Below are 25,074 nucleotides of genomic sequence, written 5' to 3' on the forward strand. Positions count from 1 at the left end.
TAAACAACAACTGTCTCATAGGTTTCGTTTCCCGAGCTAATGTGCATGCACACTTGAAAAAAACAAGATCACGACACCAACCACCAATTTATTGCCATGTTACACATTATCATCCTCTGGTTATTACTTCGTCAGATCGCGCTGCTCTTCTGAAGGAATTCACAACTTGGTCTTGATGACAAATCTCCTCTAATGACTTATGATGATTTTTTGTTTTCAAGTTCATTACAAAACCAAAAAAAAAAACTTTTGTCTTACAGTGTAGTTGATTAATTTAAAAGCACAGATTTCAAGCTTTATGTGGATATATTTCTAATATCTGTGAAGCAAGTATTTGCTGAGATTCCAGTTCGTTTGTTGATCACAAAAACTGTGGTAAAAGCACACATCTGGTCCTAGCTTCTCTCCCGGAGAAACGTCAGTCCTGTACTTGTAGACGTTGCTTCCTTCGCTATATTGATCATTACACTTTTCCCCATTCAAAACTGTATGAGTGACCTTTCTTGATATATTATAGTCTTTGGTTATACTTAGCAGTGTTACAACACCGGAAGACATAAATATATGATATGTGATATATGATATATAAATATATGATATGAGGGGACGTGGGCACTAGTGGTCACATTGGCTAAAAACTACAGATGTGGCCCAAGTGAAGGCCCCATGTTGTTGCGTCTATTGTTTTTATTGTAGCTGCTATGCAAGCCCCTGATGTCTCATCTTACCTTTTGACCTCTCATGGTAGCTCTGGGAATTTCCCATATATTCATAGATGCTCCATGACACACACAAATTATATATTCATTCATTCATTCATTCATTTTCTTTCGGCTTAGTCCCTTCATTCATCAAAGGTCGCCACAGCGGAATGAACCACCAGCTTATCCAGCACATGTTTATCCAGCACAGCGGATGCCCTTCCAACCACAACCCAGTAATAGGAAACACCAATTCAAACTCATTCACACAAACACACACTACGGCCAATTTAGTTTATTCAGTTCCCCTATAGCGCATGTCTTTGGACTGTGGGGGAAACCCATGCCAACATGGGGAAAACATGCAAACGCCACACAGAAATGCCAGCTGACCCAGCCTGGACTCGAACCAGTGACCTTCTTGCTGTGAGGTGAGGTATCACAAACTATATGTAATATTCTGTAATTCATAGAGATGAGAGAGAATAAATAGGAGGAATGTCCCATTTGAGGTTCCAATCATAACATTGGTTAGGCTATATCGCAGTAAAGATCATTTGAATTGTTGCTTGCGTTCATTCTATCAGCTCTCATGGAACGATTATGCTATTGTCATTACAATCTTATATCACACCTGCTCGCTCATCAGAAATATGCTGAAATTATTTTTAATTTTGTGTAGAAAATAATTTTGAAGAATACAAAAATGACACATTTAAAAATTCTATAATTTTTTATGCTTGAATAACTTATGTTGCAATATATTTTTAATTTCTATCCATCAAATATCTGCTCCAAATGATTCTGTGAAGGCAAATGCAAATCCTTTATGCAAAGGCACAGTTATATAGTTTGAAGCATTGCAATCAATGATCTGTATTGGCCAGTCACCATAACAAGAATTCAATACTTTGTATAAGCTGAAAAAAAGAAAAATCCTGATTGTAGTGTCACTATAGTTTTTATGTAAACAGAGATTTAAATTGCAAAGGGAAAATCGATTTTTTGGCATGCTTGCATAATTAAAAAAAATCATTATTCAATCTGTTCATTAAAATATTATTATTATTATTATTATTATTATTATTATAAACAGCTAAATGGGTTTTAAAATTAACACCAATAAAAGGAAATGTTTCGTGAATAACAAATCAGAATTTTTTATCATTTTTGAAGTATCACATGACACAAGTGACTCAAGGCACTCTTGATGAAAAAAATAACTGTAATAATTAGTACTATTAGGCAAGGCAAGCCAAATAGTAAGGATAAACCAAGGAAGGTTTATTTATATCGCACATTTCATAAACAATGGCAATTCAAAGTGTTATACATAAACAGTAATAAAAGAGACGAGTAGCAGAAAATAAAAACAAGGAATAACAGTGATTAAAAACCGATAAAAACTGATTATATCCATAATGAGGAAGCACATCTGATCATTTTTAGGAGCTGATTCCAGAAGCGTTGGGGGGGTGTTCAGACTTCGCAAGTTTGATATGGAAAACAGACTTTCTTAACAATAAAATGAAAACATGATATGGGGAACTGCCTTTTTTCAGTTTGATATTAGCCACTTAACAGACATCAAAAATGTTGAGGCGTCATGTAGCTGCAAATTTATATGAGCGTCATCTTCAGTTTATGCATATAACAAAAGGGAGCCTATAACATAACTGCCTCCTTTCATTTTCATTGATAATACAAAACAGACCCTGTCTTTTGCTGAATATCAGTTCTATTAGTAATACAATATAATACAATAATGGCCATTATAAAAGTATAAAGTACAATAAGTTTATACATTATAGGAAATAAAGGCAAGCAATCAGTCAAATGTGCAAAATCAGTGCACGTGGTGACATAATTTAACTTATCTTTGCGCTTAGCCAAAACACGAGAACAAGTAATGGATTCAACAGAATCAAAGTCAGGGAATATGTCGTTATAGACAACAAGATGAATTAAATATCACATTGAACAAATATAATGAAATTAGATCCAACAGTTGAGCGGTTGATCCTTGATGAACAGTCCGACGAGCATAGCTATAATCTGGGTGGATATGCTGCAGTGCATGCCAGAGTGTGTGTGTGTGTGAGTGTGTGTGTGTGTATGTGGTCACGTGATGTGTGTTTTCAGTTGTTTAGTGTAGACGGAGAGTTGTTTAAAAACGCTAGGTGAAACGCGAGTGTGGACGCAAATCGTTTTTATTCTAATACACTGTTTTAAAACTAAAATGTATTAGTGTAAACGGGGCCTAAGGCTAAGTAGATCTGACACCCTGCACTTTATTTTTATTAAATAAATCCTTGGGGAACAATAGAACATTCTTTGGTAAATAAGAAAATACTGAAACATTAAAAAATCTTACTAAACACAAACATTTAAATAGTGGTCTAAAACAAAAATTCAGACACAAATAGATTGTTACGTTATTGGAACATGTTAGGGTTTCCAATAGGGTAAATAAGGGTAAGAGAAAGATGCATACATAGCAATAAAACAATGGAGACTCTTTGAATGAATAAACATTTACCCTCATAAAACAGAGCTCTGTTGAACTGATTATTCTTAGCCTTACTTTGATGTTCTGCTTTTGAGGTCAACAATGTTTCTTTTCTTTTAAAAACATATCCAAGTGATTTCTGAAATCCCATTATTTCAACTACAACATCTTTTTATGTGCCATGGCCAAAGGGTGGGAAGTCTTTGCGAGCGCCTGTAGCCTTGCTAATCGCCGACAGTGAAAGTAAATTACAGTGCTTGTTTAATGGGCCTGTGTTCTATGCATCCCTTTTTGGTGTATATGTAGCTTCCGCACACACTCAATTCTCCTGACCTTGTTGTTTCCTTTGTAATTTAGCGTCTTGCTCAGACAGCTTGCACAAAGAGGACAGAGGTTAAACAACAGCGTGCTGAACTCTTCACCGCTGTGACTCACCTCCGAATGATGGCATGTAATAGAGCATTGATCTGAAGGAAACCAGGTCAATTTTCTGGAGATCAATGCGGTGCTGGCTGCTGAATGACAGAGTGGAAGCAGATTTATATAGTTTTGAGGAAAATTTGAGGTAAATCTAGAAAAATATAAATGTGTGCATAATCCTAAGGTTATTTTTAACTAATATCCAGGCTGCTTATCAACCTTATGAGGTGTGTAAACTAAAACAAGTCACAGCACTGATTTCGAGACTCAGCCTAGTTTTGAATCAAATATGTTCCCCAGTTCAGATGTGAATCCTCCAAAAATATGCGTTTCTGAAAGTATGGCACTCCTTCATTAATTTATCATTACAGGGCATGCATACACTGTTTTAAAGTCTAAATTCAGAGTAGGCAAAAAACACCAGGTGCTTTTTGCAGTTTGTGCCTCTAAGTAACTGTTGCATGTTTTAAATAAATAAATAAATGAATAAATAGAAAAGCAGAATATATACACTCTGAAATATAACAGCTGCCACACAGTTGCACACTGAGACTCTCAGAGGTCGCAGTGCATGACAGAAGATTCATTTAAAATTCCTTATGAGTGATCAATTGTGGCCCGCAAAGATTTTCTGCGCACGCATATTTGTAAATAGACCCTTTGTAAATAGTGCCTTTCTTGCCTGTCAGGCGGCTGCACTGTGCACAGTTGCATTAAAAATTGATCTACGGCAGTGGCAGGATAGGAAAGGCTTAGCACATTGCCAAATGACTGATTAAAAAGGAAGAGCTTTAATCTTTGCTTAAAAGTGTCGACCAGCTTGGCATGCCCTCCGCCCTGTGCCCTACCTCGCGCTGGAGGAGAGAGGGAGGGTGGAAGTGTGGGCGATAGGGGGAGGGAGCTACTGTATAACTGCATAAAGCAGGTCAAGAGTGTGGTGAAGACTGTGTTAAAGCCTTTGTTCTGGAGAATTAGAAGGAATTACTGTAGTCATGCCTTTTTTTTCACAACTTTGGATTAAAGTTACGAATTAAAAAGTTGTTTATAGTAGTCTGTCATATGTTACTCTTATATAATAATTTACTCACCCCAATATTATTCCAACCTGCTTAAACTTTTTGTTTTGCAGAAATTAAACGGGTATTGCACAGACCAAAAATAATATTATTCATTCATTCATTATTATTCATCATACATTCATTCAATCTATCAATTTTGTCCCTTTATTAATAAGGGGTCGCCACAGCAGAACGAACGGCCAACTTATCCAGCATATGTTTTACACAGCGGATACCCTACCAGCTGCAACCCAGTACTTGGAAACATCCATACACACTCATTCACACTACGGCCAATTTAATTTATTCAATTCACCTCTATCGCATGTCTGTGGACTGTGGGGGAGTTGGAGTACCTTGAGAACTCTACACAGAAATGCCAACTGACCCAGCCGGGACTCGAACCTGCAACCGTTTTGATGTGAGGCCACAGTGCGAACCATAAATAATATATTAATAATAATTTGTTTGTTTCTTCTGCATTAATATGCAAAGATAACTATAAGGAAGCAATAGTTACACTACCTAGGGTAAACACTAGCTATGTTTCCATCCTAAAATGCGAATTAAATTTAGGCACAACGGGGCTCGAAATGAACCTTTTTGCTTGGTAGCACCGGTGCTCTTAACTTTAAAAACTTAGGCGCATCAGCCAAAATTTAGTCACACCCACCAATTATAAGCACCTTTACTACATGTTTTATACAAACATATTTATTGCATTTGAAATCAACACTAATCAAACTAACATGCAATATATATATATATATATATATATATATATATATATATATATATATATATATATATATATATATATATATGAAAAGCGTGATGAAAATATGTCTCAACGTAATCCCGTTATCCAAAGAAAATAGATTTATTTATATTTGTGGCGCAGTAGGTAGTGCTGTCACCTCACAGCAAAAAGGTCGCTAGGTAGCTAATTTGAGCCTCAGCTCAGTTGGCGTTTCTGTGTGTAGTTTGCATGTTCTCCCTGCATATGCGTGGGTTTCCTCCGGGTGCTCCGGTTTCCCCCACCGTTTAAAGACATGCGGTACAGGTGACTTGGGTAGACTAAATTGTCCGTAGTGTATGAGTGTGTGTGTGGATGTTTCCCAGAGATGGGTTGTGGCTGGAAGGGCATCCGCTGCATATAAACTTGCTGGATAAATTGGCGGTTCATTTCGCTGTGGCGACCCCGAATTAATTAAGGGACTAAGCCGACAAGAAAATGAATGAAGGAATGAATATCGCCGAAAAAAAAATAAATATATATAAATATTGCAATGTGTAAATTTTCCAATATCAATAGATCCGATTTGGAAATTTATAATCTGAAATCTAGAAATTATAATTTGTTGTGGTCTCATTTAGTAAATACACCATTGGCTGCTGATTTATCAACCACCATTAAACAAACTGAAGAAGCGGATGTTACATATTGATTTCATACGCATAGTGTGAGCAATTAAGCTGCTGATGCGCAATCAGACTGTATAGTGTGAGCACATAAATCCTGTGCTTTGCATTTGCATCGCATGCGATCATCTCGGAAAGTGTGAGTTGATATCCTGCTGAAATTCTGGACAATCTATGTCTAGGTTTATGGTTGTGTCTTGTTATAGCTTCTTTTTTGTGTATGTTCCATTATAAAAAAAAAGGCATGCTGCTTTAGAACATAGGTCTCAAACTCAATTTCTTAAGGGCCGCAGCTCTTCATTGTTTTGCTCTAACCCTAATCAAACACAGTTAATCCAACTAATTAAGGTGTTCAAGACTACTAGAAACTACTAGATCAATTGTGTTTGATTAGGTTTGGAGCAAAACTGTGCAGAGCTGCGGCTCTCGAGGAATTGAGTTTGAGACCAATGCTTTAGAATGACATGAGGATTAGTCAGTGATGACCAATTTAAATGTTTGGTGAACTATTTTTAATGCAGAAACAATTGTAAGAAAGCTATAGCTTTATTTATTTGAAAGTATAAAAAAAACTTTTCGCTGAACTGCTTGAGTGTCCCAACTCACCCTAAATTGTGTTTGTCTAACCAATGGCAGACAGGGGTGTTTTGTACTGTATAAAATCGGGGTACTAATGTCACAGAAATTACATTTCAGTTGCACATTTAAGATGAAGTCTCGGTTTTATCCTCAACCAACAATCAAAATAAATTCATACTGGTTTAAAAAGACATGAGAGTGAGTATATGATTCTGGTTGGACTAACTCTCTAAATGTGAAGTGAGGTTTTACTTTTTTTTTTTTCTTTTGTTTACACACAGATAGAACTATAAGCGATTCATAGAATGATTCCCCAGAAAGTAGAAACACTCAGTGGTGCTTTTAAACCATTGATCTGTTTGTTTGAGAATCTATACCTGCCCAAAACTGCAGCATTGGGATGAGCATAACTGTTTGTCTAACCACTGGCAGACAGGATTGTTTTGCAGTTGCAAATAAAGTAATACCAATAACATAAATATGACAAAGGTCAGTTCAGTTACAGTAAAATCCCTGTAAAATCTCCTTTTTCATTTCTTTTTTGCTCCACAACAAAAAACAAAGTCATTCAAGTTTGGATCAATATAGCAATGAATAGATTATGACCGAATTTTTACTTTCACTTAAAGGGCACCTATTTTACCCCTTTTTCAAGATTTAAAATAAGTGTTTTGTTTCTCCAGAATGTGGAGAAGTTTCAGCTTCAAAATACCCATCAGAATATTTATTATACTTTTTAGAACATTGGAATTTTCTGCTGTAAACACACTGTAGCTGTTTTTGTTGCCTGTGCCTTTAATGCTGGTTCTCCCTGTCCACCATTTCCACGTGCCTGTTAGAGTGTGCCTCAATCTCCGCATCAGCTGCATCAGATAAACAGCAGATTGACAGACATAAACGAAGCAGATCTCACATAATATTTGTGAGAAATACTACTGTAAGAACTTTCCTAATGATTGTTTGATGTATTTGTTGTGGCGTTAATGAGTCGATGAGAACGATGACTCACACAATGTCATTACAAAGTTCACACACACAGAGTGTACGCGTTTAACTTTACACTGTTTTTGCACAGTTAATAAGACAGGATACAGGTTAATATTCACTGCTGGATGGACATCCGTTATGTTAATGTACAAAATAAATCTGATTTAACGTCGACAAACCAGGACTGAAGTATCTTTTTTATAGTTGTACTGACATGCGGCTGTAGTGATAAAGTAATAACGGTAAAATCACTGTAATTCATTACAAACATGCACTTTTTTAAAAACGTTGTAAACTTGTAAAATTCATTTCTGATCACATTTGATGATTATTGATGATCACAGAGAACTAAACAGATCTTTTAATCCCAGTTGCTTTGCACACATCCTGTCTTGTTGATATGATTATAACCATTACTACGGAGACATTTTAATACACGGCTGTCAATCAATTCGGTGGGTAGGGAAATTGCACTCCTATGTCATGTTGTGGTGGCCCCCAAAATGGGAAGGATTAGGATCCTATTTTAACATTAGGAAATTAAAAAAAAAAGAAACGTGTTGTCTTTATATTACTCCAATATGACAGTAGACACACTATACCTACACACACTTCTGTCCTAAAAGCTTAAAAAAAAATATTTTCATCATAGGTTCCCTTTAAAAGAAAAGTGTAAGACTCGTTTTTTTGTCTTTGTTAGGCTGGCCACATACTCAAAGCAAGGTTTATGTGCTCAATTTGCACCTCCCAGCAATTGGAGAGTCATGAATTTGTGCTCCGTTGTGTGGTTTCATTGTTTATTTTACTGCTTGTAGTCGGAGCTTCCACAATTCTGCAATGTAATTGTTAAACATTTAAGACTGTAGCTAATGGGATCGAGCAAACTTCACCAGCTTTTATAACTGAAACATAAAAAACTTAAACGTTACACAAAAGCAGAGTTCTGACAAAGTAAATTGACTTGTAATTCTATGGCAGCTGTACTTATTTGATATTATTGTTCTCTTTTTTCATTGCAAAACAGAACACATATCAGAAGAGCCAGCTGATGAGATACAGCAAACATTTGAAGTGGATCAAAAAAGTGTTTTAGAATTGGCCTGACAAGAATGGGCTTTGATAAAAAGTTTTGATCCACTTCAGATGTTGACTACTGTAGATCATCTTCCATGTTTGTTTTTCTTCTGTGATCACATTTGATCATGTACGTTTCTGTGAGACAGTGTGTTTGTTAAATTTCCATTGAATAGGTTGCTAAAATCAGCAGACCTGTGATCTTGCATCTAGCTTGTGCATATTCAGAAGATAAAAATTGGTTGACACTTTCCTTATGTCTGTGATCTGTCTGTTTAAACAACCCAGTATCCATGACTATCTGTTTTTCTGACCAACGGCAGACATGAGTGGTTTTATCTCATGAATTAGTGACACTAGCGAGTCAGAATTTACACTTCTGTTCACTTAGAATGAAGTCAAAGTTTGCTTTGTAATGAGGAAATCACTATGACTAAAAGTGTTTCAAGAAAAGAAAGAAACAGGATGAGGAAAGACATTAGATGTAGACAGACATGTTTGTAGAAGCCAAGCCTTATAGATGGGGTGTGTGTGCCTGTATGTGTTTTCACTGGCATTGCAGAGAAGAGCAAGGGGAATAGAGAATCTGATTTCACAGAAACTGGAGCTCGCTTCAAAGAAGACAGCAACTATCCCCCACTGATAGAGCTCAAGCAAAAGAAAACAGCAACCAAGTATGTAACGCAGACAAACACGCATACGCACATTGACACAAGCACATTCGCTCATGCTTAAGACTCAAGCACTCAGACACAAGTTATCTTTCCCTTCAGTCCTGCTCAACATGAGCCCCCCATCATTAATCACATCCCCAGTTTCTACACCCATTTTTTATCCATACTTGAAAGTCATCCTTTTTCATATTGTCAGTCAATTTTATTTTCATTATTGCTGACATTTTATTCTTGATCCATAGATATCAAAAGTAACGAAAGTAAACAAAAATGTAACTGCAACATATTTTCAACAGAATCACTTTCCACTGAGCGATGCGGTTTAGTACAGTAGTTTGGTATAGGTGACTGTGATCAGGCTTGCATTTCCACTGTCAACAGTTGCGATTGATATCATTCTTGCTTAAAAAACTAAGCCATTCAGCCATTCACATACCGTTTCTATTGCAAACTCAAGATCAGTATTTCAAATGTAGATGTGCTCGCAAGTAAAGAAAGAAAGTAGCCTGACTCATACTCTCCACATGCATTAAACAGCCCTGTAAACAACAATGGAGAACATGTGGCTGTTTGTCACAAGCTGACGATAAGCTTTATTTGAGCATGGTTCGTTGCTGTGTGCAGTCATTGTATTGGAGCATGTGTTGGTGACGTTTCTTTGTAAAAACAGTAATATTTATCAGCGAGTCTAGCAGCACCATTTTGGTCCTGTTCTGTTGTGCTAGATACCCTTAGGAAAGGGTTTCAAAAAAGTTGTAGCATACATTTCGCTATATTGGTAACTTTAACAGTGGAAACGGACGTAAATGTGCGCCATTTACTGTACTGTATCAAACTATACCACTCAGTGATAATTATTCATAACTTGTAACTGTGAGGTAGTGTGACTGCATTATTATTTACAATCTTCTTGCTCTAAAAGTTTGTCTGGTCAAATATCTACGTAAGCAAAAATGATTTGTTATAAAAAGTCTAGTATGTTAATACAAATCAACAAAACTGATAGAGAGAAAGCGAGCGTAACATTCTGCTATTTAATTATCATCTTATAGACTGTTTGCTTGACAATTACAAGTACAACATTGGCTCAGACAAGATTACTGAACTACTAAAATGTATTTCAGTATGTAATTTTGCCCATATTTCCATGGAGTATTTAAGTCTTGATGGTTCTAGGGGTCTCGTCTGTCACCTCTCAGCTTTAGTTCCTATTTTCTATTGGATTCAGGTCTGGTGATTGGCTGAGCCACTGTAAAGGCTGATTTATACTTCTGCATTAAATATCGCGCGTATGCTATGACGCAGCAAACACGTTGACGCATAGCCCTACACCGTGGCCACTGGCGTCGCTGATGCACAGCCCTTGTGTAGCGCAAGCTCTGTGATTAGTTGGCTTGGTATCGCTGATGCGTCTGGGCAGGACCGAGGGCTGCGCGAGTCCAATGGAGCGATTGTTTACAAGTGTGGAGTCCCATGAAGAAGCTCTGGATGAAAAGTTTTGTTTTGTGTTTACCTCATGGTTAAAGATTTTGCATGTCTGCTGGTTCCTGCCTCAAAATGAGCGAGTTTGGGCCACTTGTACATTAAGCATGCTTTCAGGAAAAACAAAACACCAGCAAAGAAACTCGACATAGAGGAACATTAACACCTCACTGCCAACTAGTGTTTCGGAAGTGTTATTGCAGAACAACAGAAACTGCGCACAGAAGTATAAATGCACAGCTACGCGCGTTGCATGCGCGGTGGGTAACGCTGAAACCAGGCTTAACAGCTTTTTTTTTTTTTTTTTTTTAAACCAATTGAGAGTTTCTTTGCCTGTGTTTGGCATCATCTTGTGAAATGTCCATCCTGATCATCCAAGTAATGTAGGTGCTGAAACAGAACAAGGTTTAATGACTTTACACTGATGAGGGGCAGTCATTCTGAATAACTACTGACAGATTTGAGCTGCTGTCAGGCATTTCTGTGCCATTTATTACACCAATTTCTTTGCATTTGTTCAGTACTTTTCTCTGGGTCATTGCATTTTATTACACAGCTTAATTTCTCAACTAATTAGTTTTGTTTGCATGGTAATGATTACTTTGGTTGTTACTGACAAGTAAACAACTTGGTGAAAAGTTAAGCACCTTTAGAAACATGTTTTCTGAGAAAAATTGTGTAACGTTTGATACTTTTAATAAGAATGCTTCAATCGATCGGCCAGGGATCAGTATCATCCGATAATCACATTACATGACTTGATTGGAACTCGCTAATCTGGCCGATCTCATAAACCGATCACAATTGCTTGTTTACGAATTTACAAGCAGAGGACATATAAGAACTGAAATCTTTTTGCAAATCAGAGCTAGTAGATGGTTCTGTTTACAACAATATTGCAAGTGCATTAAAACCTGGCTGGAAATATTAGGGAGATAAAAAAACAAACAAATGATATATATATATATATATATATATATATATATATATATATATATATATATATATATATATATATATATATATATATATATATGTATATATATATATATATATATATATATTTTTTTTTTTTTTTTTTTTTTACTTGAATATTTAATAATATGATCGTATATACATCTTATTGTAATATACTTCTTGCAATAAACATTAGTTTATGGACCTATTTTCTTTGAGAAAAGAAGTAATGGATCTACTATTTTCTACAAAGCAGCTTTTGACTATGACATGTCCACACTAAATGGTTACAATAAACTTGTTTAAGGAATTATATGCAACAGCTTTAATTAATTAAGAAGAGATCTCCATTTAAGTATCATAGTTGGAGGGAAAATGTGCTTCAGAGCTTAAAGCATCAGAATCTGTACTTGGTATAAGCCAATAACCACGATAAGGAATCGGTACTCGGATCGGCTGCAAAAATCCTGATCAAAGCATCCCTTCTTTTTATGTACATGAACGTACTAAATAGTACTAATTGCTTTCAATATGTAGTAGTTGCCTAAGTAATCTGTAATCAGTGGAATACTTGTTGAGGGACCATCAAAATAATGTAAACTGAAAGTATTTTGCTCAACATCTGAACCCATATGACTGAACAAGGTTTGGTGAGGTGACTGAATTCTTTGTTTTGGGATGTTTTCAAGTTTCCCAGATATACCATTACTTCTCAATAATTATAACATATTATAGAAGAAACAAAACTGCAACCCAATGTCCATTGACTTACACCTGAATTAGTGTAACCTGAACAACAAGTCTTGAATCTGTTTCTTTTTTTTCCCCACAAGTGAGACTCGAACTTCATGAGTCCAGATTCACTTATTTTCTCCATCCCTGTCTTTCATCTCACTTTCTTCATTGGTTTTCCAAAATGCAAAAAATCTGAGCTAAACCAATCAGTTAGAAGATGATGGGCCAAAGCATATAGAATCGTTCGCCACAATATAAATATCAAGTTTAGAAATGAATCACTTAAAGACGCTGATAAAAATGGGCCATAGTGAGCCTGTCTGCTCCACTTTCACCCAAGTGAGTGCTTCATTAGCCAGTCTCTTTCCACTGCGAGAGTGCAGTGCGAGATTGAGGGAGAGAAAAAGAGAGAGAGAACCTGCTAAATTATTTATGGGTAAAATCCTACTTAATTGGTATCAAGTTTTTAAATGGGGTCAAATGTTGTTGTGCAGAATCACACAGGCTGTTCTTTTACTCAGTTCAGAGGCATCACATCAGATGCTGAGCGCACATCAATTGAGTTCACTGCCTTTGATGGGCATGGCTGACTGTGCCAAGTGAAGACAAAAAAGGGGGAGTTAATGAAAGAAAACACATAAAGTATATCAGATCTTTTGTGTGGTTCATTAGCTTTTATGTTTACAAAATTATAGTAGTCTAATGTGTTAGCCACCTAGCAAGTGCTAAAACAATCCACTTCACTGAAGTCTATTATTAGTGCGAAGTAAGTGATGTGATGAGCAGGGGGAAATCCTGTCATGTGTTACATCACTTTGAAATGCGGGTAAACTACTTTGAGAGACTTAACATATATTTGTGCTATGGAGCTCTGTGTTTCTTGTTCTGTTTGTTTTGCTGCATATTGTGTTGTCTAAATGGTTTGTATCATTCCATGTGTCTTTGAATGTCTAGCATTATGTGTTTCTCTAATCGCTGAGCTTTGCCTAAGGGAAATGCTGTTGCTCAGAAGTTGCTCTTTCATAGCTCATGAAACTTAATGGACTTCTCATTCTTAAAGGGACAGTTCACCAAAAAACAGACAATTTTTATTTATTTTTAACAGATAATAATAATAATAATAATAATAATAATAATAATAATAATAATAATAATAATAAAAATAATAATTATTATTATTATTATTATTATTATTATTATTAAATGTATTATTATTATTATTATTATTATTATTATTATTATTATTATTATTAGCCTGTTTTTATCAATAATACTAATAACTATTATTATTATTAATTAAAAAAAAAACATGCTGTACATAAAACTAATGCAACACAGGGTTTAGGGTAGTTTTGAACCCTGCTTGCATTCGTTTTTATGTACAGCAGGATTTTGTATGGACAACAATTTTTGTCACATTCTTGAGTATTTCAGAGACTGCTGATCTCCTGGGATTTTCACGCACAACCATCACTAGGGTTTACAGAGAGTGGTCCAAAAAAGTATCCAGTGAATGGCAGTTCTGTGGGCTCAAAGGCCTTGTTGATGCCAGATGTCTGAGGACAATGACCAGACTGGTTTGAGTTGATAGAAAGGCAACAGTGACTCAAACAACCTTTCGTTACAACCAAGGTATGCAGAAGAGCATCTCTGAATACACAACACGTCCAGTCTTGAGGCAGATGGGCTACAGCAGCAGAAGACCACACCGGGTGCCATTCCTGTCAGCTAAGAACAGGAAACTGAGGCTACAGTTCGCACAGGCTCACCAAAATTGGACAATAAATGATCGGAAAAACGTTGCCTGGTCTGATGAGTCTTCATTTATGCTGCGACATTTGGATGGTAGGGTCAGAATTTGGCATCAATAACATAAAAGCCTGGATCTATCCTGCCTTGTATCAATAGGTCAGGCTGGTGGTGGTGGTGGTATAATAGTGTAGGGGATATTTTCTTGGCAAGCTTTGGGCTCATTAGTACCAATTGAGCGTATATATATAATGTGTATAGTATATGTTTACATTACAAAATAATTATGGGGTTACACTTTATTATATACAGTTTAAACATAATAAATACATTTGCACTGGTGAACACTGGGTGAAGGTAGTCATGTTCAGTAGTGTTTTCATTCATTCAGTTTCTTTTTGGCTTAGTCCCTTTATTAATCTGGGGTTGCCACAGCAGTATAAACCGCTAACTTATCCAGCATAGGTTTTACGCAGCGGATACCATTCCAGCTGCAACCCATCTCTGGGAAACATCCATACACACTCATTCACACACACACACACACACACTACATACAATTTAGCCTACCCAATTCACCTGTACCGCATGTCTTTGGAATGTGGGGGAAACCGGAGCACCCGGAGGAAACCCACGCGAACACAGGGAGGACATGCAAACTCCACACAGAAACGCCAAATGACCCAGCTGAGGCTCGAACCAGTGACTTTCTTTATGTGAGGCAACAGTACTACCTACTGTGCCAACACATTGCCCAATAGTTTTTTGAAAATCAATATTTGTTTTACATTTGAAAACGAAATGCAAGGCAGATGATGTGCTTGCAGTTTTGCAGACTAATGAAGACACAAGTTGATGGTTTCACTGAGTATGTCACTACCACTTTTAGTGTGTATGCACTATATAAAACTGCAAACAATAGTCTTTTTTTTTTTCTGTTCCACGAGAAAAGGAATGTCATATAGCTTGGAACAACCTTGGATTAATTATATTTACATGAGCTATCAACTTTGTCTTAGATGTTTCTTTTAACATGTTTCTTCCTTTGAGAAAAAGAGATAGAGATAGAGATTACTGACCATAATTTAAGAGCAATACAACCGTAAGAAAATGTTTTTTTTTTTTTTTTTTTTGGTGTTTGAAATAACTATATTTTGCATATTGGTATGTTGTTAAATCAATTTTTAGACTCTTGAGGAGAGACATACAACATTGCTGAAATAGGACAAGCGATATAATTCATTTGTTAAAGACATTAAAGAGATGTCATTGGTAACTTTTCTTTCCTGTGGGTTTCTCTGAGTCATTGCCTGCATATCTGTCTCCCATTCTGCGTGACCACTATGCATCCAAACTAGACAAAAAGGCTGTCTTGTGGAGCATTGGAGACAGTCTAATGTTTATAGCACACACTCTTGTCCTCTTCCCATTCTCATACAGGCTGGCTAGACCAGTCTTCACTCACCCGCACCACTGTCAGGCTTTGGTCTGCTCGACTGCAGTGGCTGCAATCAGCCCAGCACAACCTCCAGCGCATGGACGCTTCATTTGATGGCTTGAAGAGAAACCCATCCCTCCGAGAGGAGTCTTCACATGGTACATCAGTGGAGAAGAGCCGGGTGCTGTCTGCAAGGGAGAAGTACGGAAATGGCTTCTCATCAATCACCTTCCGAGAGAGGCATGGCAGGAGAGGAGATCCCGAGGGAGCCGAGGGAAAAAGCGAGCAGTCAGGCATCTGTCTACACTGGCTGCAGAATGTAGACCCAGACTGGAACGACGTGTCTCCTGTGTGTATATGGTACACAGATGCAGGGCTAGACTCGCTTCTGTGCTTACAGGAGGAGATGCGAGATGGAAATGGACAGGTGAGCAAAAGAAGGAACGCATGTTATGAGTTGTGGAGTCTGTCTGCTGGGAGATAGTTATGGTTATGTTTTCACATTTTTGCCATCTTTAAAGTGTATATCTCATTACAGTGTTCCAGAATAGGCAAGTCGAGATATCCCTGAGTCATAAAAGCCCTCTGTCCCAGTATATACATGGCAAATCCTCTCAAACTGTCCACAGCAACCTCCATCTTGGCTCATTTTCCAAGAGTCTCATGCACACTAGCCTAGAGCTGTGTAAAACAGGCAGTGTATTCCTTTGGCTCAGACTAAAGAGATGTGTCCACGTCAGCTGGTCCAATTCTGTCTTGCAAACATCTAAAATCACCCCAAGCAAACCACACTGCCAGGACCACCACATATAGCCTGAGGTAATGCACAGCTTTGTAAAAAGATGGAGCCCAAAAACCCCATACAAGTTAAAACACATTTCTAAGAACTTCCTGTATTTTACTTGCTTCTCTATAAGAGCTTCTGACAACCTTCTTGTTTTTCATGTCATGGAACAGTACTTTCAAAATATTTCCAGTGGATGCTCACAGCTGCTGCTTCAGTATGTTTCATGGTGAGAAATTTGTGCAATTGAAAAATCACTTCATAATCTGAGCTTTAATACATGTATGTGCAAATGGATTTGCAAAACAATAGATATATAAAGACATCTCCTCCTTATTGCCTTTTTATTGCTTTATTTTGGTTTGATTTTATGTTTTATCGATAAGACTGTAAAAGATATGGACGTAGTATCTGTAACGTCACCTATAGGTTTCTAAAGAACCCAAAAGAAGCTAACAGTAGGCGTGGCTAACCGGTGCCATTTTGTTCGCACGTCATCGCACCGACCTGGGGATACAAAACAAGGACAAAAAGGCAGAGCGTGAGTGGAGCTACAGAAGCCTACTAGCATGTTGCTTAGACGGGCTTTTCTATGGGAGAAACGCTTAATACTTCATTACCTGGGACTTGTTTGTGTTCTGACCACATGTGCTTGGTTGTACACTATATCAATAAAGTGTTTAGACTTTTAAAAACACTGTTGTAATACACTGAGCCACTAAACATTGTTCTTATGACGTGTTTCTACTGGAGGAAAACACAAATTACATCCAAATACTTCAGATTTATAGTCTGTGTTTGTAAATGAAAGGTTGTTTATGAAATCCAGGCATAACACTTAATGACAACGTTTCAGATGACTGTTCTAGAGCCTACAGCTAATCAGTCTTTCAGATTATGTAGTGCATTACAGGTATAAAAAAATATAAATGATAAATGATGTTAAATAAAACAAATTTATTTATAAAGTTGCTATGTAGGTATTTAATTTCCCTCATCTGGAAACGAAGGCCACTTGTATGGTTTGTGAGCACAATAATGTGCACTCAGCATGCCAGATCATCTGATAATTGTAAGAAATACTTCCAAAAGGCAACTGACTGTGTAAAGCCACACAAAACAAAACTAAAATATGATGTACATGCCGAGTTCAGCGGCTAATCAGCTGTGAGGTGAAGTGACCGCGACCTGTGAGACCTTGCTGTTACTCAAGGGGCCACACCCTTAATTATGCAGACTTAATATAACCTAATATAAAGGAAAAGGATGACTTATAAAACATTCACCACCTCACTGTTGAATGGTAATATTAGCTATATGAACCAAAATCGTTCTTTGTACCAGGCTTTAAACACCCTTTTCTGTTGTAAAGTTGGCCATTTTAAAAGAGGGTCCATTAGAAATTTGCTCTATTATGGAGTCAAGACTAGCGAATTTCGATGAATTGCAGTTTCAGTTACTTCCGTATTTGCTTCACAAGGGAGAGCGGGAGGTTGCCGCTTGGTTTTATCCACCTTCAACATCTGCAAAAAGTTAGAAGACATATTTTCCAGGGTCTTTTAGTCACTTTAAATTTACCTGTCACTTTATTAGGTACATCTTGGTAGCACCATGTTTGACCCATGTTTGCATTCAGAGCAACTTTAGCCTCTGTAGATTCAACAATGTTCTGTAAACATTCCTCTGGTCCATGTCAACATGATAGCATAACACAGTTTTCAGGATCTGAATCTCATTTCACCACTTCCCAAATGTTTTCTGATGGGCTAAAATCTAGTGGACATGTGAGTATAGTGAACTCACAGTTCTGTTTAAGAATCCAGCTCATGTTGAGTCAAGTCATCGCTTTCTATGCTACTTTAAACAGGGTGGATTGTCTCAAAGTGCTTTACATTGACAAACATGACAAAATGGGTGCCACGGTGGCACAGTTGGTAGCACTGTTGCCTCACAGCAAGAAGGTCGCTGATTTGTGACCTGGCTGGGTCAGTTGGCATTTCAGTGTGGAGTTTGAATGTTCTCCCCATATTTGCATGGGTTTCCTCCGGGTGCTCCGGTTTCCCCCACAAATATACCCACAAATATAAAAGACATGCGGTACAGGTGAATTGGGAAACCTAAATTGTCTGTTATGTGTGTTTATATAAAATCAGTTTGTCTTAAGAATGACAGTGTACTGTACAGTGGCCAGATAGATTTTGAGCCATATTTCTTGTCGGCTTAGTCCCTTTATTAATCCGGGGTCGCCACATGAACCACCAACTTATCGAGCCAGTTTTTACGCAGCAGATGCCCTTCCAGCCGCAACCCATCGCTGGGAAACATCAACACACACTCATACACTACGGACAATTTAGCCTACCCAAGTCACCTGTACCGCATGTCTTTGGACTGTGGGGGAAACCGGAGCACCCGGAGGAAACCCACGCGAAGGCAGGGAGAACATGCAAACTCCACACAGAAACGTCAACTGAGCCGAGATTCCATCCAGTGACCCAGCGACCTTCTTGCTGTGAGGCGACAGGACTACCTACTGCGCCACTGCCTCGCCATTTTGAGCCATAATTCTAGCAAAATAGTGACCAGGTCACTATATGATGCTGGTGGAGCAAAACATTTCCTGACTCACTCCACCAAAACACCACAAAGTGGCTCAAACATATCTAGATCTGGTGACTGTACAGGCCATTGGGAGATGTTTTACTTCATTTTCATGTTCATCAAACCACTTTGTCACAATTCTTGCTATGTGTATTGGTGCATTACCATGCTGATACATGGCACCGCTTTCGGGATGAAATGTTTGAACCATTGGGTGCACATTGTCCTTCAGAATGGTTAGGTAGTCCTTGGCAATGATGCGCCCATTTTGCACAAGTATTGGGCATAGGGATTGTCATGATATTGCAGCTCAAAGCATCACTGATCCACCCCCATGCTTCACTCTGGCCATGCAACAAGTCTGGGTTGTCTGCTTTATTAGGGGCTTCTCCCCAGTGTGAAACAATACATGTTTCACATTGTCCACAGCTCAAGATTTTTCCTGCTGGCACCAGTGAACCCAATGTTTGCCATTGACATTGTGGAAACTAGATAATTGTTGTGCATATTTAATTCTGCAGTGAACTGGGCAGCTGTGGTTTTATGTTTGTTTGGATACAAACTACCACAAGGACATCCCTTTCAGACAGCTTCCTCTTGGATCCACAGGTATTCCTGTTGGATGTGTTTTTATTTTCCTGGTGGTATGCTGACATTACTCTGCATATTATGGCTCTTGATACATCAACAAGACTTGCTGTCTTAATCACAGATGATCCAGCGAGACATGCACCAACAGTTTGTCCTATTTTTAACTCTGATATTTCACCTTTAATGTTGTGTCATTCAATATTCTAAGCAAAATTGTCCTATTACTCTGAACATCCCCACTCTGCTCTTTCTGGTGGAATGTGCAATCAATGAAAATTGACCACCAGGCTGGTTAAATTTAACCATGAAACCTCCAAAACTAAAATGGCCAGTGTTACAGTTTTATTGTCCAACCCCTGTATATTGAAACTGATTCAGTTTAGTTTAATAAAAATATCACTGTCCACTCATGATCCACTGACAAGATGCTCCCACCCAAGCAAGCCAGAGGCAACTTGGCAAGGAACTAAAATTTCATCGGTTGATTGAAGTGGAGAACAAACCATGGGAGAAACCAGGCTCTGTCAGGGGACCAGTTCTCCTCTGTCCAAACGTAAACGTGGAAAAGATAGAGTCTAAAACTGTTGGTGGCCTTAAGAATGACAAGTGTCTATCATGGTGGAAGTGCAGGTCCAAGAGGTTCCCAGGGTGGGTGTTTAGACTGACCAAAAGGATCTGTGTAGAGACTGCTCCATCACTGAAGTCCTTATAGACCATGTTAAGGACCCTATAACCTGTATACCGACTGGATCCAAGTTTTCAAACCTCATAATGCAAGACAGACTGACTAACGTGAGTGTAGATGCAGTTTTCCATAAAGTCTAAAAACATCAAACCAGGCGACCTTCTATTGTGTGCCTGACAATGAACATAGCATGTTTAAAGTGATTTAAATGCCCCTTTTCCTTCATTCTTCCACATGTCGATTTCTGGTTTTAACTTCAACAAATCATCTTCGGCATGCCTCAGCGTATTGAGATTGATTAGGTTTTTTCTTATGCCAATTGCACAAGTGTACCTAGTAAAAGTTAGTTTTATGGGTTTAATTCAAATTCAAATGCCAACGTACCGACACACTATACCAATATGTGAAAGCACTAAGCTTTGGGTAAAATGCCTGCCAAATGCACATATGCATGATTATATAATAATTATATAATAATATATAAATCATTATATTAATAATTTTACATTGATAATCAACAATTGATGTTGTTTAAATGGTAATTGAATGAATGATGCTAATATGATCTTGTTTTTATATATTAACTGCTTTAGCTCACCTGGCATGAACACGTTTTATCAATTTATGAAATGTAAAGGTGAGACCTTAGCAACACTCTTTTTAACACTGTTATAAAATCTCTCTTTTGGAGATGTTGACATTTTCCGTGAGGTCAAATATAAGTCCTGATAAGGTTCCAGTCAGCCATGGATGGCAGTTCTCAGTACCTCACTATCTCACTGCCATAGAGACTCTCTTCACTCTGCCTGAGTTCATTGATTCCAGTGCAGGTGGTCGATCAACCTACCTGTGCTCTCAGTTTCTCCCTCTCTCCTGCACTATATCAATACTCTCATCTACTTTCCTATCGACCACCTCTCCATCTTCTTTTTCTCCATCGTGAAGTGGCCTCACCATAATGTTAATTTTGTGACAGATTTACAATAAATCTGAGGTTATTATTTAACTGTTCCGTCTTTGGTGTTTTCTGTGATTTACAGTTGAAGTGGGAAGGAAGAGTTATTGTCGACGCAGATGTCCTACGTCGAACTAGAAGGTAAGCCTGGTCATAACTCACTACCCGAGTGTCTAGTTAGTCAATCACTTGTTCTGTAATCACAAATGCTGCCAGATATTACATGAATGATGAGTGGCAATAAAAGATCTTGCGTTTTTTCTGTACCAGGGTCTTAAGTGTTATTGGCTAAGGCCACTTGGTCCCAGGAGAGCTAGACTGTGAAACACAATCCCCTGATATATACTGCCTCATTGGTTCTGATGCTTCCGCCACTACAATGTATTAGTGTGGTGGTGTTACTTGTATTCGCGTTTGTGTGGAGTGTGAATAGGGTAGAATACTAACATTAAAATGAGAAACAGGAGAATGAACATTGAGCTTGCATCCATTCTTCAAACTGCTAAACTTTTATACAGGGTAGTGGAAATGTTTGAGCATACACACATATAATGTTACATTTAATTCCTAGCTCTGATTAATAATGCAGCAGACCAAATGTTATGTCACAAAACAGAATAGTTTTGGTCCTTGATTCTGATTGGTTGAGCCATGTTCAAAGCTACTGCAATTACTCTATAAACATACTCCTGTCCTGTGACATCATTATATTGTCTTATTATGTGACATTTCCTTCATGTTTGCTTCAAATATTTAGATCACGGCCCATAAAAAAAAACTGTTCGCATGTTTGGAAAAAATGTTTTGTGCGTATATGTAACAGCAAAAGTAATACACTCACTGGTCACTTTAATAGGTACACCTTACTAGTACCGGTTTGGACCCCTTTTGCCTTTACAACTGTTTTAATCCTTCGAATCGCCATAGATTCAACAATGTGGAATTAGGTGAAATAAGATTTTGGTCCATATTGACATGATAGCATCACGTAGTTGCTGCAGATTTGTCGGCTGCACATCCATAGTGTGAATCTCCTGTTCCACCACATCCCAAAGGTGCTCTATTGAATTGAGTTCTGGTGACTGTGGAGTCCATTTGAATACAGTGAACTCATTGTCGTGTTCAAGAAACCAGTCTGAGATGATTCGCGCTCTATGACATGATGTGTTATCCTGCTGGAAGTAGCCATCAGAAGATGGGTACACTGTGGTCATAAAGGGATGGACATGGTCAGCAACAATACTCGGGTAAGCTGTGGCATTGACACAATGCTCAATTGGTACTAATGGGCCCAAAGTGTGCCAAGAAAATATCCCCCACACCATTACATCACCTCCACCAGCCAGAATTGTTGATAGGCAGCATGGATCCATGCTTACATGTTGTTGACACCAAATTCTGACCCTACCATGCAAATGCCGCTGCAGAAATCGAGTCTTCTGCTGCTGTAGCTCATCTGCCTCAAGGTTGGACATGTTGTGCATACAGAGATGCTTGTCTACATACCTCGGTTGCAACAAATGGTTATTTGAGGTACCGTTGCCTTTCTATCAGTTGGAACCAGTCTGGCCATTGTCCTCTGACCTCTGGCATTAACAAGGCATTTGCGCCCACAGAACTGCCACTCACTGCAAATTTTCTTTTTCGGACCATTTTCTGTAAAATAAAAATAAAGTTCTCTGCTTAATGATTCTGCTTATTGGTCAAACTAGTACTACTCAGTTCCTATTTCTCTTGCATTTTTTAAATCCATAAGACATTGTATCTAAAATATCACTTTGAACATTCACTAAAATTAACCAAAATATGCACATATTTTGGACATTCTGTATTTTAGCTCAATTTTCAGCTATATTTTTGTTATTGAAAACTATTTAAAGTCATGTTTTGTCTTATATTTCACTTGTAAACTAGATATTATTTAGGGAAATTATAGAGAGCAGTGTCTTGGGACTTGCTTTAATTCACAGTTCTATAGACAATAACATTTGTGTACAGTTTAAAGCACTGCTGCACCATATGGCAAACGTTTCACTCTAGGTTGCTCAAACACAAGATTTTGAAAGCTTTTTTTAATGATTCTGCTTGTTGCGACTTTATGCCAGTAGGATGTGACAATTGTCTGTTCTACGAGTGATTAATTCGATGAACTGATTTGTTCAAGATTGCTGATTCTTTTAAGGAAAGAAACAAGGCTAACAGTTGTCTTTTTTTAGTCGATTTATTTTTAAAACTCTTTCGTTTATTTAAGCAAAATACAGAAACTATCTGGAATATTGTCTCAGTAATGTATATAACTATATAAATATCTTGTATAAAAACACAATATTACGCTCTAGCCAATCTGGTCTGAATATTAAACAGCAGCTTGTGTTTTGTCATTTAAGTTCATTTAGTCTGGTTAATTATCATCAAATACATTTGGTGTTTAAAAATACTCTATGGTCTTTTCCATTAGTGAAATAAAATGAGCAGGTTTATTGCCTGTTGAGCGATGGGCATGCACTTGACCATTGTTAGGATTATATATAGCTATGGACATAAAAGACCAAATAAAGCTAGAGATGCTTTTTGTCCAAAAGGGAGTCTGTATTCAGCCTGCTCACGATCAGGAGATCAAGCATGACAGCTTTATTGATACAAGAGGCCAGAATAATTACACAATGGCGGGCTGACAGTATTGATCATAGTATTGATAAAATCATATTTTAATGCAAAGCTCTGTTCCCAGAACACACAAGCAAACAAACAGTCATGTGCAAAGTCTTGATCTTCATCCATAGAAGAGACAAAACATTACACATGCTCATACACAAAATATGCACAGACTTTCTGCCATAATTCAAACACTGTGCAAAAAAAGCCCTTCCAAATGACTAGTGGAAAGATGAACAGCAATTTATAACATATAGGAGGACAGTACTGATGATGGTTCTGTCTGGTCTGATGATGATTTGTATTCTGTCTACTGGCAGAATGCTGGGCCCTTACAGAAAATGGCGTTCTTTTAAATGTCCCATATGACATAATATGACAAGAGGAAATAGCATTAATAACAGTCACCCAGAGGGGTGTGTGAAAAGGGGGTACGAGTGTACTTAAGACTTAAATTACATCCACCCTATGCCCTATTTCAAATGTCAGTCATCAAACCAATATTTTGGTTTGTTGTATTAACTTTTTTGTTTGACTTTTCCCACAGTGCTTCCTATGATGAAGTTGGTTACTCACGTCCAAGTGCAACATATAGTAAAAAATGAAACACAAGTTTTGCGTGCGACACTAAAGGCATGAGCTGAAAGGTATTGATGCGTATGGTTTTCCGCATTATCACCCTTTGATCCACACCTAGAAAAACATTAAGCTTACATAAAATAGGAAAGGCCAAATTTATTACTATATGAGGGAACCAAAATAGTCCTTACGACTCGTTAAAATGAGCAGCACTAGACCGTGTTTCCGTTTTGGCAAAAAGTTCAAAGCACATCTCTCATTCTTTTTTTCCATTTCAGCCAGACCCTGAGCCACTGGGGTGCAGTTTCACAAAGATCTCACCACTGAGTGGTTTTCAGATTTAAGGGCCAAAGACCCACAAATGTTCTTGGCTGTGCTGTTCAGTGACAAAACGTCCCAGTTTCAGCTGTGAATATAAGGCTGTTCTGATAGCAGATCA

This window comes from Danio rerio, chromosome 5 (genome assembly GCF_049306965.1).
Source record: "Danio rerio strain Tuebingen ecotype United States chromosome 5, GRCz12tu, whole genome shotgun sequence".
Taxonomy (NCBI): Eukaryota; Metazoa; Chordata; class Actinopteri; order Cypriniformes; family Danionidae; genus Danio; species Danio rerio.